This window comes from Chiroxiphia lanceolata, chromosome 8, assembly GCF_009829145.1.
Source record: "Chiroxiphia lanceolata isolate bChiLan1 chromosome 8, bChiLan1.pri, whole genome shotgun sequence".
NCBI lineage: Eukaryota > Metazoa > Chordata > Aves > Passeriformes > Pipridae > Chiroxiphia > Chiroxiphia lanceolata.
In genome coordinates this window covers 35558683-35570967 of record NC_045644.1, presented here as the reverse complement: position 1 = coordinate 35570967, position 12285 = coordinate 35558683, and the positions used below count along the sequence as shown (strand labels likewise).

Below are 12285 nucleotides of genomic sequence, written 5' to 3'. Positions count from 1 at the left end.
ACAAAGGAGGTCTTCAGGAAAGTAATTAGACAGATTTTCTCTCCTTTCCCTCTTCCCATTCATTATAGAAACATTTAGGTTAGAAAAGACCTCAGAGATCATCAAGTCCAACCTTTGACCACCTTGTCAGCTAGACCAGGGCACCGAGTGCCACATCCAGTCATTTCTTCAAAACCTCTAGAGATGGTGACTCCACTACAGGATTTCATTCCAGAAAACTAATGACCTTCATTGTTAAAATGCATGATATTGTCTAAATAAAATTCCATTTATTTATAATTAATTATAATTTATAATTATTTTATAATTAAACACCTAGGAAAGGAAATGGCAAGGCCCAGGGGATGAAAGGATGAACCAGAGGAACTTTAATGAGAAAACTATATAAAAAAAAATCTGATTTTTTAAAAAATTATAGAGTAAAGCCTTTGGAATGAAGCACCTTTCCTATGAGGAAAGGTTGAGAGAGTTGGGATTGTTCAGCCTGGAGAAAAGAAGCTTTGAGGTGACCTAACTGTGACCTTCCAGGACCTGAAGGGAGCCTGCAAGAAAGATGGAGAAAGACTATTTCCAAGGGCCTGAAGTGCCAGGACAAGGGGGAATGGATTGTCAGAGTAGGTTTGGATTAGATATTAGTAAAAAATTGTTCCCTATGAGGGTGGGGAGGCCCTGGCCCAGGTTGCCCAGAGAAGCTGTGGCTGCCCCTGGATCCCTGGAAGTGTCCAAGGCCAGGTTGGATGGGGCTTGGAGCAACCTGGGCTGGTGGAAGGTGTCCCTGCCCATGGCAGGGGGTGGGACTGGATGGGCTTTAAGGTCCTTTCCAACCCAAACCATTGTGTGATTCCATGACAAGCTGAGGCAGAGGGAGCTCAGAGAAGGAATACCAGGTTGCAGTTTCCCCTTCCTGGGTGCTCTGTCTGTATCTGGAATCAGAACATATTCAGAATGAATGCCTTTTTTTTTTTTTTTTAATGCAGCAATTAGATGTTCAGCAAAGCATATTTCCATCCTAATTCCATTCCCTTCATGCATCCCCCTCTAACTGATCCTATTTGTGTGCAGCAAGGCTTTTCTGCCATCTATGAGAAGTGTAATTTCTTCTTATGCCACACTGGGGAAAACTGTTTTATGATCCAGCTGTGAGAACCTATTTCCTTACAATGAATTCTTTATTGTTGGCAAACATGATGCTCTCACTACTTAAAAGTTAAATACTATCAGCATAATATATCTAATATTTTATATCCAGTATATTATACCCAGTATATAATAGACAGTATTTTTTCATATTTATCCTCTGAAAAACAGATCCTCTGATCCCACCCTCACCTAAATTAAATGATGGAGTGCCATGACACTTGTGTAGATCTTTTCCCTGATACCTAACAAAACCAACAATGAAATCAAATGCAGAGAAAAATATCTCATTAGCTGAATCAGAGAAACTTCCCAGAAAAAACATAGATATTGGTAACATGACTGTTGAATTGCCCATTTGTAAGTCACTCATTAATCCTGGGAACAGTCTTTCAGAACTCACCAGCCTTTGCAGGACAAGAAGCTGGAGAGTCAGATCACATTCAAATACACCCCTTTGCCATCTCCACGTGCAAACACACCTGCCTGCCTCAGCCACAGGCACCAAACCAAGGAATTCCCAATATCCAGAACCTCTAGGTCAGTTCCACAGGAGATTTAAAATAAGATCAAGAACTCAGAGTGGCCAATCTTCACATCTGTCTATGACTTTACTTTTTGAAACCTTATTACAGCATTAACTGCTACCACTGCTCCTCAGCAGCTGAGGGGGATAATTTAAGGACTTTGACTATAATGTAAAAAACGTGGCTTTGACTGAAGCAGCAATAAGTAGAATAGCCAAAAAGAAGGGCAATTTTTCTCTGAAGTGTCTCTTTTACCATAGAGTGACTCTAAGCTTTTGCTACTGGCAAGGAATAATTAATTCTAAAGCTACTGAGGGTTTGTAATAGCATTAATTTCCATGAACATTTGAGTGTCATAGACATTTTAATTAAAAAAAAAAAACAAAATTACTTTAAAGTCTGGATGATTTCGGTGTTTCCAATCTAGAGACCACACTTAAACCACACCTGTTCGCTTCAACGAGGGACATTTTCCCCCATCCTCGTGATGGTTCTAAAATGCTTCCCAGGATTTCTGTTCCACCCTTAGGCCCCTGCAAACCCTGATGAGCCCTTGGCCACTACTTGTGTCCCACCTCTGCTCCCATAAAACTTCCAGAATATCCAACCTCCCCCCTGTGCTCCAGTAAGAGCACTTAGGACACACTTTCCAAGCGAGGCCACTCCTAGGGCTGGCCCTAGGACAGGCACTCAGGGAACTTTGTAGCTTCCCTCACTTAAATGTCCAAAATCCCGTTTCCCATGTTTCCTATGTTCCCATGACCTTGCTGAAGTCCTCAGAGGAATATCTGATGTGCAGACACTTGGGAGATGAATCCTATGGAAGTGCTGGATATGGTACCAGAACATAAGACACACAGACTCCAGCATAAGTCACACTCTACAGCAAAGATCATGGAAACATGGAGTCCCAGAGGGCCTTGGGTTGGAAGGGACCTTAAAGGTCATCTCATTCTCCCCCCTGCCATGGGCAGGGACACCTTCCACTAGCCCAGGTTGCTCCAAGCCCTGTCCAACCTGGCCTTGGACACTTCCAGGGATGGGGTGGCCACAGCTTCTCTGGGCAACCAGAGAACCAATCATATCATATATGATATATATAATATATCATATTATATATATATATAAATTTATTTATATTTAGTATAATATAGTATATTTATTTTGTTATATATAATTATATTATGAAATATATTATTCCTATTTCTGTTTGAAACAGAAAATTTAGATACATATTTACTAAATAAAAGGGGTCTCGACATAAAAGAACTTAAAATTCCTTCCACATCTCAAATGCACCGAAATAACATTATATGATCTTTTTTTCCCTTCAAGTCATCATGTAGTGAAATTGGAAACCAAGCATACAGCGGGGGGATTTCACACTGCCTATTTGTTCTGTACCCAATGAATGCATTAGAGACAGGGAGTCATTCAGGCTGCTTCTCCTCACTAATTCAGAGGGAAAAATACTCATTGTATTTGTCAGTGACACAGAATTCTCATTGCCCTCATGCCATATAAAGTAATTTTACAAAATGCCTATAACTGTTATGGAAGGAAGACACACACTGGCTTTCAAATTCCCACAAACCACCTGAGCTGTGCCCAAGTTTCCCTGTAAACTCCAGCAATCCCCAAAGACAATTATTTAACCCTCGTTACATCCATCCACAGGCTGCCAGAATGGGCAATTTGGAATTGTGGAAATTAATAGTTTTAATTAAACCATGAAAAATGCAACCACATTAAATGTGCTGATACACCAAGCTGGAAAGAGAGATGGATTCATCCATAAAATGCTGCAAGGTATGATGGCACACTATGATTATTAAAGCTTACAAATCAGTTACAATTCTAAAACCATCACTGACAACAATTACAAGCCTAAAACAAACAAGTCATTTCATTCTCATATCAGGAGAGCTCTTCTCTTAATCTGTTTCTTATCAAGAACTTCTTAAGCAAAAGAGGCTGCACTAAGAAAATCACACTCAAAAAGTCTAAAGCCACTTTTTTTTTTAACACAAACCTAAAACAAGAAAAAAATCTTGAATAAAACTGTGGTTTTTTCTCTACATAACAGTAATGTTATGTAGAAAATATGAAATTCTGTAAAAACTTCACAACCCCCACAACAAGGAGAAATGCCAAAAATAAAGTGGTAGCACCAATGTTACCAGAAGGCCAAATGCTGGGGGCACAAATCCCAGCTGACCATAGGAAATGGTGTAGGAACCACAGTAGAAAAATGGGGAGCCTTTGTCACTGAAAATATGATTTTTGCAAGTGTCTTTGATAGACAAAATAAATGTCATTTAACTGCTCCCTCTCCCTGCTCCTGTATCCTGTATTTTGTTATGGACACACACAAGTATCACAGTCAAACACACTCACGGGAATTTTCCTGGGTGGACACAAAAAATGTCATGAAGGTGCCACCTCCACGTCACTGATTCTCTTCCACCCCTTTGAAGACTAATGGAAGGAAAACAAGTTCCCCTTTTCTGCTCTCCCAGAAGTCCTGGGTTTGGCTGGGACAGAGTTATTTTTCTTCCCAGCAGCTGGTACAGGGCTGTAGGTTCGGATTTGGGATGAGAATCACGTTGATAACGCACTGATGCTTTAGCTGGTGCTGAGCAGGGCTCACTCCAAGCCAAGGATTCTTCAGTTTCCCGTGCTCTGCAAACCACACATGGCAGGAAGAAACCAGGACAACAACTCACCTGTGGAAGCTCTCACGTGACATGTGTGGGTCCCTCCTCTGGGACCATTCCAGCCCAGGGCAGAATAAAATGAACGGGTTCTAGGGAGGAACCATGGTCTTGGCTCCCCCAGGTGAAGTGAACTACACCAAGTGACAGGAGCACCTCTCTCTGCCGATACAACACTCATGTACACTTGGGGTACGTTTTTGAGGCAACGTACCCTAAAAATGTGCACACAGCCCAATGGATGAAGGACTGTGGTGTCAGCACAGGGACCCCCTGCCCCTTCTCCTTCCTCAGAGTTTGCCCAGCCCTGATGACCCAGCCCTACTTCTGTGTCCCTTTCAAGCAGTGACAACCAAGGTACGACAAAAGCAACTCTGTTCCTCCGAGGAACAAGGGTTCTCTATTTATCTTGGGTCTCCGAATTCTCCGGGTTCCCTCCTCAAGACAAGCCTCTTGCATTACCTCAGTATTGTCCTAAAACTCTTCTGGAACCTACCAAAAACTGTATGTAACTCAGGGTTTGTTTTTTAAACTCAGCACTCCCAACACTCACCTTGGCAAAAGGCCCAGCAGAATTTAAATTATTTGATTATACAGCACTGAACATTTTCCACACTTCTCCAAACGATGAGCCAAATTGAAATACAGGGTCCACACAGACTCTGAATATTGTATTAGTTCATCAAGTGGAGATGGAGAGCAAACCTCCCCAAACCAAAATCTTAGCAGGGAGATAAAAACAAGCCCGTGTCAAATTACAACTTAAATTACATTCCTGCAAAACCAGCGTGAACATTGAAATGGGAAAAACTGCCATGCAAATTATACCAGCTGGCAAGATGTGTTCTTTACAAAGGTCTAACATTCTGAGAGATAAATACTGTGACTTCTTGGGAAAAAAAAAAACAAACCCAAACATGAAGAATCCCAAACTATTCTACAGCAGTGTGAGCCTGATGACACCCAACAGCCTCCTACTACCCAAAATACAGACTCAATAGCTCAAAACACCCTATTTCCTTCCGACTGAGTTTATGAGTACATTTTCCAAGCAATATGTGGGAGGCAAGCACACCAAGTGATTATTAAGTAACAGGATTTGTAGAATATAACCTTTGGGTGCATACCCTATGGCATTTCAAATAATTTCTCCCTGGATTTAACATAGTTTGTATGGGAAGAAGCTTCATCTATCCTCTAGGGTTAATGCTGCACTGTTAATAACAGTAATAATGTGATTTGCACCTAAATAATTCCCGTATGAAGAAAAAAAGAGCATATTTTAAATTTAAAAAAAAAATTCCTCCGGGGCAACGACCTCCAACTGGCAAATACAGGATGAAACTCAGAGACCTGTGAGGCACCTTTGTGCAGTGGTGCTCCTCATCTTTCACAATCCACGAGAGTAACTCAACAACAAAGGCACCCAGGACCAAACAAAACAACGTGAAAGAGTTTGTAAGTGTAAGGATTGGGCTTGGAACCAATTTCACTGTTTATTTTGATGGTGATACTGGTGCATTAAACGTGTTTTATGTGAGGAAACTCAAATAGAGTCAGTGAGTCAATCCCAGGATGGCTGTGAACTAGCACGTGTTGAGACACAGAGAAAGGCAGACAGAACTCCAGGAGGGAGCAGGAAAAGACAGAAAGAGAAATTAAATCATTGTGCTGGCCACATATGCTCAAAACCATTGTACTGACAGAGGTGCAGCAGGGGTGCTCAGGTGGGGAAAGGGCTCCTGCACCATAAGAGCAGCACAGGTCTGACACGGGATACGGCTCCTGGCTGTCCATAGTCCTGGAATCAACACCACTGCAGAGGAGGTGCTACTCAAGCTCCCCTTTTCTTTCATTTCCCACAATAACAAACGGTTGTAAAGCAGGAATGAGCCCACTGAGGCTGGGAATGAGACAGATAACCACTTATGGCTAAATTTACAGCTACTGGGCGGAAAGATTTCATCAACTGGGAGCTGAAGGAGAAAACAAACAAGTTCAAGGTACACCACAGTAATTTTATGAATGTCAGACCCCAGCAGTCTCCCACACCCTGGTGGCACAGTTGGAAGCATCCTTTAAAACTGTTTTTCTCTCCCTCAGGTGCTGGACAGAGGAGCAGCTTTCCCTGCTGAACCTGCAAAGATAATACGATCTGCTTGGCTGCAGCACCCCGAGGTCAGACATTAATTGTACATACTCTCAACACCAACAATATCAAATAAACCTCTGTGCCCAGGGCTGACCTCAATTTAATTCTCATCAGTAGCCTATGAGTGGATACAAGTAATATCAGCACCTACCTACTCCCCAGATCCTTAGGTTTCCTTTTGGACACACTTTTTCTACATCCAATGCGTGTGGGAGTCATTACAAATCTGAAGCAAAGTAACATGTAAGAGCTGGGGTGAAAATAAGAAGATAAAAGGGGAAGACATGAGGATCTGTAAGTAAGTGCAGTGCCTATAGTATATAATATACGTAGTAGCTACTTCTTGTGGCCTTAAAAGAGAGCGATGTTTACAAACATTTGTTTTCCCAAGGGTAGGTTATAAAACGCCATTTGAATGGTTTCATATCTGCTTCAAAGATCAGTACAGAAGAACTTCAATAGATAAGGATACATCATTCTGAAACTCAAACTGCTCTCCAAAGTCCTATTAATGTTGTTCATTTTCCCCTGAAGAAATGAACCCATAACTCACTCACAGAGGTTGAAAGGAACACTGTAAAATTGTCCGTATCTCGCAGGGCAAACGTCTGCATAGGCAAGATAGTGTGGAATTATGGCACATGTGAACCTCAAGCAACCTTCCTGCTGATATTTAATTACCTGCCACACAACTGTGGCTGTTCCAACTATAAAAGTCATAGAATCACAGTCACAGAATGGCCTGGGTTGAGAGGGACCTGAAAGACTATCCATCCCCAACCCTGCCATGGGCAGGGACACCTCCCACTAGCCCAGGTTGCTCCAAGCCCCGTCCAACCTGGCCTTGGACACTTCCAGGGATCCAGGGGCAGCCACAGCTTCTCTGGGCAACCTGGGCCAGGGCCTCCCCCCCTCACAGGGAACAGTTCCTTCCCAATATCCAACCTAACTCTGCCCTCTGGCAGTGGGAAGCAATTTCCTCTTGTTCTGACACTCCAGATCATCGGAAATAGCCTCTCTCCATCTTTCCTACAGGCTCCCTTCAGGCCCTGGAAGGTCACAGTTGGGTCACCCTGGAGCCTTCTCCTCTCCAGGCTGAACAATCCCAACTCTCCCAGCCTTTCCTCCCAGCAGAGCTGCTCCAGCCCTCGGATCCTCTTGGGGCCTCCTCTGGACTGGCTCCAGCAGCTCCATGTCCTTGCTGTGCTGTTCCCAGGGCTGGAGCAGCTCTGCAGGGGGGTCTCCCCTGAGGGGCAGAGGGGTAGAATCCCCCCCTGAGCCACTGGACTTGAGGTGGACAGAGGTCAGGTGGGGTCTTTGCAAGGGACAAGCCTCCTTGGACAGCAAATGTTTTACAGCCAGCAAAAACATTAAATATATCCAACTATTACCCTAACAGCTATGAAGGAATGTGTTTCCAACCGCTTGAGGTTTTTCACAGTCCCTCCTTCAATGATTCCAATCTGGACAGCTGCTGTTGTTGGGTGTCTTTACAACTTTATGTTTGTTCTCTTTGCTCACACTCACAAGTGTCACAATCAGCTTTAGAAAAGCTTTCAGATCAGCAAGGACTGCAAAACAAGGCTCCATGTTCTATTTTCTTTTATGTATTTCTAATTAAGATATTGCAAATATCAGTCATTAGCTCTAAAAGCATGTACTTGTGGGACCTTTCCCCTAAAAACCACTAGTGAGTTCACAGCAGATGTTTCCACTGGATCAAGGAATATCTGAGAGTATTGTATCATTTGTATAGATGTATTTATATGTCTGTGCTACAAAACAAGATGATGTGGTTGTGAAAATTGCATCTTTTCTCACAGCACTTAATTTCCAGCAAGTTAAACATGGCACTACCGATAACCTGCATAATGAGCAAACTTGATGTGAAATAATTCAGGGTTTTCACAGCCTTCAGGAACAATTATGTTAAATATATGGTGATTTTAGTGACCGAGTTTCTTCAAACATATCTTCACAACCCTTTCCTCACCTTTCAGGACTCCAAGTTCTCTGTTAGGGGCCTGGGTCACACGCAAAAAATCTGCTTGTCGTTCTGGCAACTGCAAGCTCACCCCTCCCCTGCAGAGAGACTGCTGACTGCAGGGAGCTTTTATTTCTTTATTAAGGAACTCTGGAGGAAAAACCTCGCAGTGAGCAGCAGGCCGGGGACCTGCAGCTCAATGCAATTCTGTCACACTAGTTTTTTTGTGTTTCTGGCTATAAGAAAGAGCCACTGGACATGGGTGTTGTATCCTAAATGCTTCCTCTGCCATCTGCAGCAGCACATTCATTTACCTCAGGATTGGAAAAGGGAGAGTAGAGATTTCATTCCCGTCCTTGCTGTGGCACTGCACCTTCCTTTGTGACCTCAGGAGGGGACTAAAGGAAGTTCTGAATCAAGGACTTACTTAGATAAGTAACCTTTGTGTTCCTTTTCAGGTCATGACAATCTGTATCTTAGGGTTTGCTGTGGGGTTGCTTTCTTATGTCCAAAAGACACAGCAAAGAAACTTGAAATTTCCACATCACCTTCACCATTGCTAAAAAAAAAAGACCTAGAACTGGCATTTGTCTGCTGAAGTGAACAACCCAAGCTTGTCAGAAACAAGGAGGGACCAGTGACACATCTCTGCTGCAGCAAAGACTGCTCTGGTCCCAGTCCCAGGCTGTTCCCAGGTGTGCCAAACACCTGGAATCACGGAATGGTTTGGGTTGGAAGGAACCTTAAAGCTCATCCCATTCCACCCTCTGTCATAGGCAGGGACACCTTCACTGTCCCTGTCCAACTTGGCCTTGGACACTTCCAGGGATGGGGCAGCCACAGCTTCTCTGGGCAATCTCTCCCATTACACCTCCCACTGCTGATTCTGCACCACTGGAGGAATGTTAAGAGGGATGGAGCCAGTTATCTTTACCACGTGGCTCAAAAGCCAGCAGTAAATTGCTTCCACCTTTGCACTGGCCTGGATAACACTTCTCAGGGGCACACAGAAATCTGACACCTTTTCCCACAGTAGGATTGGTTGGTAATCTGCCATCTGCATCTAGAAAGAGCCTGAAACCTTCACATGTCCTGTGGGCTAAAAAGCTGTATTTTTGCACGTGTGTGCATTGTAACAACGGTGTCTGCAAAGGCAGGAAGTGTCTTTTAACTGAACATTTCAGCAGGTGATGATCTCCATTCTGAATGATCAGAATTTAGTGGTGCCAAAGAGCTTTCTGAATTTGACTGTTTGGCTGTTAATTCTGGTATTTTCCACACAACCTTTAGATTGCAACTATTCTGATTGCTCTGAAATGTGCCTAAAATTATACTCTTCAGCAAAACTCACACCAAATAGTCTTATTATGTGTCATCACCATAGTCACTATATCATTCCTTGCCGTGGCTGTGCTCTCTGTGAGATCACAAGCAAAATCGGTCACGTCCCTCAGTAAAATAATTTCTGGATAGCTGGAATAAGAGCCAAGAAACCATATTTAACTTTTTATAAAATACAGCAACCTCCACAAAGCACAGATAGACTGATCCTCTACCACTGCTGAATTATCACCATAAAGAGTTTTGTTTGGCAGTCTCACATTTCCCTATTTCCCTCAGCAAGTACCACATCAAGCATGACCTTTGTTTCAGCTTCATAGGCTCCCATCCTTCCCAAATATAACTTTTACCAAGTAGTAAAAGTTGGGGAGGGAAAGGGAGGGACAAGGGCACTTCCTAGCTCCCTGGTGCACACCCTGCACACAACTGTATTCAACTCTCTTCCCAACTTTGATCCCTTTGGAAGGGAAGTCAAGAGCAGGTAGGGAGCTACAGGAGGGCGCTCAGAAAGGCTCTCCCGGCTCCATCATCAAGGGACCAGGACTGTGGGGCACACCATGAAGTTCAGACACCTGTGTCCCATCATCAGTAGGCACTCCATGGTACCTGAGTACCAAAGAGTGTCTCATAACTGTTTAATCACAGAATCAGGTTGGAAAACCCCTCCCAGCCCATGGAGTCCCCCCTGTGCCCAATGCCCCCCTTGTCCCCCAGCCCAGAGCACTGAGTGCCACAGCCAGACCTTCCTGGGACACCTCCAGGGATGGGCACTCCAAACCTCCCTGGGCAGCCCCTGCCAAGGCCTGACCACCCTTCTGGTGAAGAAAGAGGCACATTCCCATGTCCTGCGGACAGCCCTGGCCCTGTGTCGTGCAAAGAACCATTAAACGTGAAACACCCCCAAACAACAGTAGATCCACAAACCTGGAGTAGATAAGGGAAGGCAGTGGATCCCAAACCCTCAGATTTAATGACAAATACCAAAAGCCACCTGGATTTTAATGCTCAGCCCAGAGCGCACTCCAGTGCTCCAGCCCTGAAAAAGAGCTTCCTGCACAGGCTGAGAAGGGCAGGGAGAGGAAAACCAGGGACAGACTGAGCTTCTCTTGCACCAAGCCTCTGTTGGTGGTTTCTGCCACAACCATCCATCTTCCCCTTCTGTCAGCCAAGCACTTGGAGAAGTGTTCCCATGGTCCATTAAGCCAGCTGGAATAGGCCTGGAATTGACCCACTAATGCAAAGAAATCATATTACTCTGGAAGGTACAATTTGTTACAGGACTGCACCCAGGCTGCAAAACCATTGGTGTGAGAAGCATCCCACTCCAGCTCATCAACTATGCACTTGTGGCACGGGCTCCATCTGGGCCGTGCAACAGTGAGCACAGGACAGTAACCTGCAGTTGTCACAACATTTGTAGGCACAGCAGCCTGGGGGCCTTAACAGGGTTAAACAGGGCAGTCAGCACAGAATTGTGCATGAACGTGTCAAACTGAACTCTTCAACTCTCCACAGAAGCCTTTCCCTGCTGTCTGTATCACTAAGGGCATCACATGCTCATAACAGCAGGATTAAACACAGTTGCCACGCTCATAAAGAGAGGTGAGATGGAAAACACAAAATAGGAAGCTGGTCGTGTGTGCTTTGCACATAGCCTGGTTAGGGAGGGGAACCAGGGGTTTAGGGCCTGGGAAGAAGTGGGGAAAGATGCTGGCAATGCAGGAAGAGTCTGGAAATGGGGGGAGATCTGTGCAGACAAATGTAGATGCTGGCAATGCAGGAAGAGCCTGGAAATGGGGGGAGATCTGTGCAGACAAATGTCAGGGGATGCCTAGAGACCTTGGCTGGTGATGCTCAGGACTGGTAATGGAGCAACTGAAGGAACAAAGAGGATTTTCTGTCCAGCCTTTCCAGCCAGCAGTGACCTGCCTGGTGGGCAGGAAAGTCAGGTGATAATAAGCATGGTGCTGGGCTGAGGGTGGCTCACAGGGTTGAGTGTGGGAGAGAATCAAGGAGGGTAAAAGCTCTAATCTCGTTAGGTTCCTAAGTAAACCCCAGTATCCAGATACCCCACAGGCTGCGATGTGTCCAAATGCAGATCCTCCTTGCCAGTGCACACCAGTACAGCACCACAAGCCTGAGCACCCTCCCAGCCACCATCTGAGAGCAAAGAGGAGCCCCATGCTCAGGGAATGGCTGCAGCAGCACAACTCCCAGGAATGCACAAAGGAGAAGCCATCAGCCCTGAATCAGACAAGCAGAATGCTTTGAGTTGGAAGGGACCTTAAAGATCATCCCATTCCACCCCCTGCCATGGGCAGGGACACCTTCCACTAGCCCAGGTTGCTCCAAGCCCCGTCCAACCTGGCCTTGGACACTTCCAGGGATCCAGGGGCAGCTACAGCTTCTCTAAAGTTTACACAGATACAT

General features: G+C 44.8%; 1 protein-coding gene across 19 annotated transcripts in view; it reads right to left on the bottom strand.

The window, feature by feature from the left end:
* Positions 1-12285, bottom strand: part of PCDH15 (protocadherin related 15) — a 696943-nt gene that overhangs the window by 428571 nt on the left and 256087 nt on the right. The window contains exon 4 of one of the 19 annotated variants that reach the window (XM_032694771.1): positions 6682-6780. The exons of the other annotated variants lie outside the window; for them this stretch is intronic. The gene's annotated coding sequence lies outside the window, so the exon portion shown is untranslated. The remainder of the gene's footprint in view (positions 1-6681; positions 6781-12285) is intronic. 19 annotated transcript variants of the gene reach the window in all.